The sequence below is a fragment of the Paroedura picta genome, chromosome 3, assembly GCF_049243985.1.
Source record: "Paroedura picta isolate Pp20150507F chromosome 3, Ppicta_v3.0, whole genome shotgun sequence".
In the NCBI taxonomy this organism is placed as follows: domain Eukaryota; kingdom Metazoa; phylum Chordata; class Lepidosauria; order Squamata; family Gekkonidae; genus Paroedura; species Paroedura picta.
The window spans coordinates 4,247,259-4,254,061 of NC_135371.1; positions in this window are offsets into that span (position 1 = coordinate 4,247,259).

The window sequence follows — 6,803 nt, forward strand, 5'->3', positions numbered from 1 at the left end:
AAACCGGTCTTCCTCAACTTTTTGACCACTGAGAAAGTGGCATGATTGTGCAGAATATGGTTGGGAAGCATAGCTGTGTACACGCCTACCCAGGGCCCCTCCCCTTCCCACCTACCCCCCATCATTGGCCATTGGGGAGGGGAAGTTGATGATTGTATAAAGATAAAGGTATCCCCTGTGCAAGCACCGGGTCATGTCTGACCCTTGGGGTGACGCCCTCCAGCGTTTTCATGGCAGACTCAATGCCAGTGCCTTCCCCAGTCATTACCATTTACCCCCCAGCAAGCAAGCTGGGGACTCCTTTTACCGACCTCGGAAGGATGGAAGACTGAGTCAACCTTGAGCCGGCTGCTGGGATCGAACTCCCAGCCTCATGGGCAGAGCTTTCAGACTGCATGTCTGCTGCCTTACCATTCTGCGCCACAAGAGGCTCTGATGATTGTATAAGATTGGATGAATGTTTGATGATTTTTTTTTAATTAAAATCTACTCAACTCCCACCCATTCAGGAAACCCTTCCAGGGCCATCGAGAAACCCCAGGGTTTCATGAAACCGTGGCTGAGAAAGCCTGGCCCAGACAGACCACAAACCCGTAGAAACTATCTTTGCCAAGCAACGCTTCAGCATGCCTTCAAGAGATGCAGTTACAGCTCCCAAAATATGACATCCAGCTTGTTTACACTAAGAGCAAAGACATGCTGGAGACAGACAATCTCTCCAGAGTCGCTACAGTCCCCCGCCCTCTACACTTGATCCCGCTTATAAGGTCAAAGTAAATTACAGTTTGGTGGACACAGAACCACCTGGTGATTCCCAGCTAAAGGACCACGTAAGGATGAACCGTGAATTACAGGTTCTCAGGGCCCTGGATCTTCACAGATGGCCAGGTCAGTGAGAGCAAGTTAAGCCAGATCTTCAGTCTTATCGGCCTCTTGGGGATCAAATCAGGATTGAAAATGACTTGTGATTGGCCCTAAGATATTCCCTTGCATCACCCCCTCCCCCATCAAGGTATGCAGAGCTCAACGATGCATTGGCCTAACATGAATACACACATGGAGCAGTGGGCTGAACATTGTCCACAGTATCGGGGATGCAGCCTATCAACTGCAGGGAGCAGTCGATCTCCCAGGAGATCCCAGATCTGTCCTGGTTGAAGTTGGGCAAAGGCATTTTTTGCCTCTATAGTTAGTCCTACACTGAGGTTCTGCTGCTACCTGACAAGACCGCTGAGACGGTTGGGGCCAAGAGGAAAGCACCCTTTGCCCCTCGTGGTATTTCTAAAGAGCTCACTTGTTACCGTGTCCCATTTCCGAGTTTGGTGATGAAACCATTTTCATCTGAATGGGTCCTCTCCCTTCCACCCCTGGAAAAAAGGGAGAGCGTGCAGATGCAGACACCTGGATGGGTACCAGTATGGATTACAGGCAAGAGGTCTCGGTTGGGTTAGCAGATGAGGCGAACCCTGAGGATGAGAGAAGTTCTAGAAGCCTCTCAGTGAACGTTTTTGTAATAGGCGGGTTTTACTAACCCCACCAACTTAAAGCAGGGGGATGAGATACGTTTATTGTGTATGTGGATATTTGTAATGGAACAGGTTGTTCCTCCCCTAATATCCATGTGATTTAGGCCAGCCCTATTGATGACCCAGGGCCTCTTAGGGTTGCTTGCCTAGTGTGCAGTGCAGTGCCCAAATAGAAGGATCACTAGGCTGGAAAACCTTGAATGGTTTTTATTCAATGGCAGAAGAACAGAAATACAAATTGACACAGGTGGGATGGATCCCCCAAAAGTACCTGCGTGCAGAACAATACAATTACATGAGTTTAAATACCTTCTCATTGGAAGTGGGGAGAGGTGATGCCCTTACGGGTCAAGCCAATGACCTGGCATCTCTACCCTCCTTGGTCATCCCAGGGGACCACCCTGCAGCCACTGAGCCAGCCCCCAAAAAGTTGCTGCCAGATTTCTGAAAAACTGCTTCCATGCCTCCCCCCACAGCCACAGCCCAGCCGCCAATGGCTTACATCAACAATAGCCATTTCTTCCTTTAGCCTTGAGGTTAGGTCAGTTTGACATACCAGAACATCAACACTGGCCATAGGGATCCCCCTCCCGCAAGCTTATCATAAACTGCATTCCAAAAGACAGCCAAGTATCTACTCTCCAGTGAACTAGGCCTTCTGATTTAAAAAAAAGAACCCTGGAAGCCAAAATCTTATCCAGTTTCTAGCAACTGAGCAAAGGTTAGAGAAATGTGTCACCCCTCACTCCATCACAATGGGTAAGAGTTTCCGGTTTGTTTGCTCCCCAGAGAATGGGGGACGTTTTGCCTAGCGATGCCTTCAGCTCCATCCAGCTGAGAACTCCACCCAGTATCCCAGAGGAAAGGCAAGAGCCTGCCTTGGGCCAAGAGTCAGCTTCTCCCACTGCCCGAGTCAGCCCTGCAGTCTCTGCCTGTTAAGTCCATGGGCTTCCCCACTGCCCCACACCCTACCAACATCTCTGCTGCCTTCTCATTTTGTAGGGATGCCAACCAGGTGTGGTCTGGGGATCCCCTGGAATTAGGGCTCACCTCCAGGCGACGGAGATCAGCTCCCCTGGAGAAAGGGCTGTTTGAGAGGGGGGATGTTCCCTCCCCAGCTGGGCTTTCCCCCCCTCCCTCAGAGGGACCTCCCACCTGCCCAGCAGCTAGGGGGGTCTCGAGGGACTCCTGCTCCCACAGTCTGAATCTGGCCACCCTGGGGATGCAGCCCACGGATGGGGGGGGGCCTTCCGGAGTCTCTTTTGGGGACTAAGAAAGACCCCTCCCCTCCCCTGGGGGAGGCAAAGGCCCTTCTGCATCTCACCCCCTTTGAAAAACATAGGGTCTCTGTGGGGGGAGAGCTGGAGGGTGGCTCCTTGGAAGCTCCGTCTGGGAAGGGTGAGGAGAGGAGCCCTCTTCCCTCCCCTGCAGCCTCCACTCTTGAGTAGCGGGAAAAGGACAGGGAAGCCTTCAGAGGTGCAACAGGCGGGGAAAGCCCTGCAGCCGGATCCCAGGAAGGTTACCTGGAAAGTAAGTCATGGGGGCGGCAGTGGACCAGGCTAGAAAACCTGGAAAGGGAGGGATTCTGGGGTCCCGTATGGCCCTTGCAATTGGCTGCTTGCTTTTAAGTCCTTCAAAATGCTTTGCTTTATCAAGATGCCTTCTTTATGTCCGGTTAGCGGATCTGGTGGGCCTTGCTGGGGCAGAAAGGGGGGATCTGGATTTTGCAAACAAAAATAGATAAAAATCTATTTAAAAAATCTCAGCCACAGGCGCTGTAGGGAGACCCAGCAAGGCGGCCCAGGTGTGAATTTAGGGAAGGAATAGTGTATGCTGATTGGCTGCCCCACAAGCCACACATGGACCTCTGCCCCCCCCCCCGCCATTTCCCTAGGAGTTTACTACCCCCCCTCCACTCCCCTGGGGAAAGTGAATGCTCCTCTTCCCCCTACCCCTCCACACACACACACACAAATGAAAGATTGATCTACATGGATTCTCTAATTTTTTTTAACTCCCTCAAATGTGGTGCCAAATCAGATCAGATCCATCGCCATGGCCTGAGCCCTAAAAAAAACACGGATCCAGTTCTTTGTGGGACAAAAATTACAAAACATGGATCCAAGGGAAGCTCTTCCTTGTTAATTTGTATGATTTAAATTGATAGACCGGAGAGAAGATACTTGAGAAAAGCTAGACCCCCCCTCTTTATCTCCATTCCTTTCTCCAGCCCTCTTTCTCTTTTCCTTCCTTCTTGCCTTCCTTCCTGCTTTCCACAGGCTTCCATGCTACCCAAATCTATCTCTCCCTCCCTCCCTCCTCCATGGCCAGAAAGATTTTTTTGGGGGGAGGGGGTGTTGCCAGCTCTGGGTTGGAAAATATCTGGAGGCTTTGTGGATGGAAGTGGGCAAGGGTTTTGGCTGGGCAGGGACCTCGCTGGAGTCTGCTCCTCTGGAGTTCCCCCTTCAGAGCAGCCAATTTTGTCACCTGAGGGTCCCCAGGCCTCTTCTGGCTGCTGGCACCTGCAATTCTATGCCATGCAGTCTTTCTCTGGGATGACTGCCTTTTGCAGGTGTGAGCTGTTGTAATTCCGTTAGATATCCACATCTCACCTGTAGTCCCCTCTCCAAAGCAGCCATGTTCTCCAGGAGGACTCATCTCTGTGGTCTAGAGAAGAGCTAGGGTTCCAGAGGATCCCCAAGTCCCACCTGCAGAGTGGCATGCCTGAACTTCAGCGGGGTCTGAGGCCACTGAGTCCCCCCTCCCCAGCTGCCCTTTTTGCCAGGGGAGCTGATCTGCATAGTCTGCCCATGAACTCTAATTCCTGGAGATCTCCTGGTCCCACCTGGAGGTTAGCGACCCCTGGAGTGGGAATATTCCTGGAGGTTTGGAGGTGGGGCCTCAAGATGGTGCAATGCCTCCCAGTCTCCCCTCCACAGCAGCCCCTTTCCCCTGCAGAGCTGATCCTTATACACTGCAGATTCCCAGCTCTTGAGATTGCAGTCCGCCATTCTTTAAGCACTGCACCACACTGAATCTTACGATCGAGTGGGAATCAGGGGGAGGAGAATGCCAAAATCATGCTTCATGCTTTTGCCATGTGGCCAGCACCCACAAGGCCACAATCCAGGCGTGCCTCCTGAGGTCATTGGGCTTTGCCTCTAGTTTGTAAAATACATGGGTCGTACCAGCCCATCCCAAGTAAAGAAGGGGGATGTGCAGGGCCGGATTTAGCAAGAGGCTAAGTAGACCAAAGCCTAGGGCCTCAGTCTCTAAAGAGGTCTCCAGCCAAGATGTAGAATATTTTTGACAATATCAAAAGCCTTTCTTACACGCTGGTCTAAACCACCCTTTCATAATTTCCCTTGTGCTTCCTTTCAGAATAATCATGTCTTAAGTTGTTAATTGTAGCCCACGTTGTTTTCATTGTAATATTCTACTAGATTGAAGAGTTCTGGATTAGGCCTGGGAGCAAAAGGCCACAAGGGCAGTTGGTAAAGTTACTCACATCTCTTGCTAGTGGCAAGAGCCCTGCTTCCCTCGGACTCATCAGAGAAGGCCCGGAACCTGACTGAGAGGACGGTTAATTTGTGATACAGGCTTCAGGTGAAGAGGCTTTTGCAGCAGAACAGTGGAGACATGGAATGTGGGTTTACGCTGCATTTTGGGATCTGTGTGCTGCGTCATTTTTTCACAAGGGCAGCAAAGCCATTCAGAAGTACGGTTATGGAGTACTTTTGCAAGTCTGTACAGTTCACTTCAGGATATTTAAAGCAGAATGAGAGATCTTGATGAGCTTGAGCACCAAGCAATAGCCACTTTGCCACATGTCGACTACAGAGCTATCACAAGGAAATCCTTACTTGGATCCTTGCCGTTCTTAAATTTTTGGTCTCAAATATTATTTCTGGCTAGGATTCTCCCCCTTTTTGGGTGGACAAAAGACTAGCTAGAAAAGGAAACTGGAGAGCAGTAGCCCTCAGTTGTCAGCTGCCTGATAGTCCCCCCAAAGAACTTGTCTCCGATGCCTGGGAATCTTTGTTTCCCCCCTCCGTGCCCCCCCCCAAAAGAGGCAAGAAACTGGTACTTGAGTGGTTTTGTCAATATGAATTTGCCAGTATCTGATTTTGTCCTGGGTCTGATATGTTAACAACGACAGAATCTGAAGATTCAGAGGAACTTATGGGAACCTTATAAATTCCTCACCAGCCCCTTGTAGGTTGTCAAACCTCAGAATGTTGAAAGCTTGTGAGCAGCAGTCCCTGTTAAATATATAAACTGGCCCAATGCAAGCTTCCCCAGATTTGCCCAATACCCTTTTCTAAAAGGAACAGATTGAGGGAATATTGTTATAACAAGAAATACTGATCTTATGATGGGTCTGCCCATAATATTCCTACGCTCCCCCTCCCTGACTTTTGCTCCTGTATCCACCTTCCCCTGTATCCCCAGGCACATTTCTCTGAACTGAAACAGCAGGCCCCAGGAGAAAGACTTGTGGGCATCTCCTTAGCACACAGCTGGCATGATTCTACCCAACAGTGTTTTCCTTTATCTGTTGCCTGATAGGCAGGCAGCCAATTGGCGGGGGGAAGGGGACCATGTCTAAAGTTAAAATCATGGTCAGAAATATGCATCAGCCCCAACGTGACCTCCCAATGTACATCCATTGGGTTTATGTTCCATTTCAACCGCTGCAATTTGGTTTCACTTAACTGCCGTCAGGGTTCATACCAGCTGACGATTTTCGTAAATAACCGACTTTGAAGGCTTTTACTGGCACGGAATGATCCGCCCCACAGAAGACGATTTCAGAATCCTTAACTGAGAATGCATTACAACAGAGTGGAATACTAAAAAACATTGCACAATCAGGATTTCCAATCCATATGGTTCCCACAGTTGTTATCATCTTTGTCATCTGTCCTGTAGAAAAGGTGTGCAGGAAGAAATCTGTCTTGGAGCCCAAATGGGAAGGGCCTGTTTCTCCCTAATGCCACAATCTGAGGAGCAAAGAGATGTTTCCGAATCCAACCATCCCTGGCACAGAATCAACACCCAAGCTGAATGCAGGAGTGGGAAGCTGCAATAAAGGACATGAAAACAATCCAATACAGAGTTTCCCTAACCTTCAACTGGGACCTTGCCTTGGTAGTAGGAGGCAAGGAGGACAACAATCCCAGAATCCTCTGTGCACTAAGTTGGTTTCCATCCCAGATAACCAGAACGGGCCACTCAAAACACTTTATAATAACACACATTACATAACTGGAGATT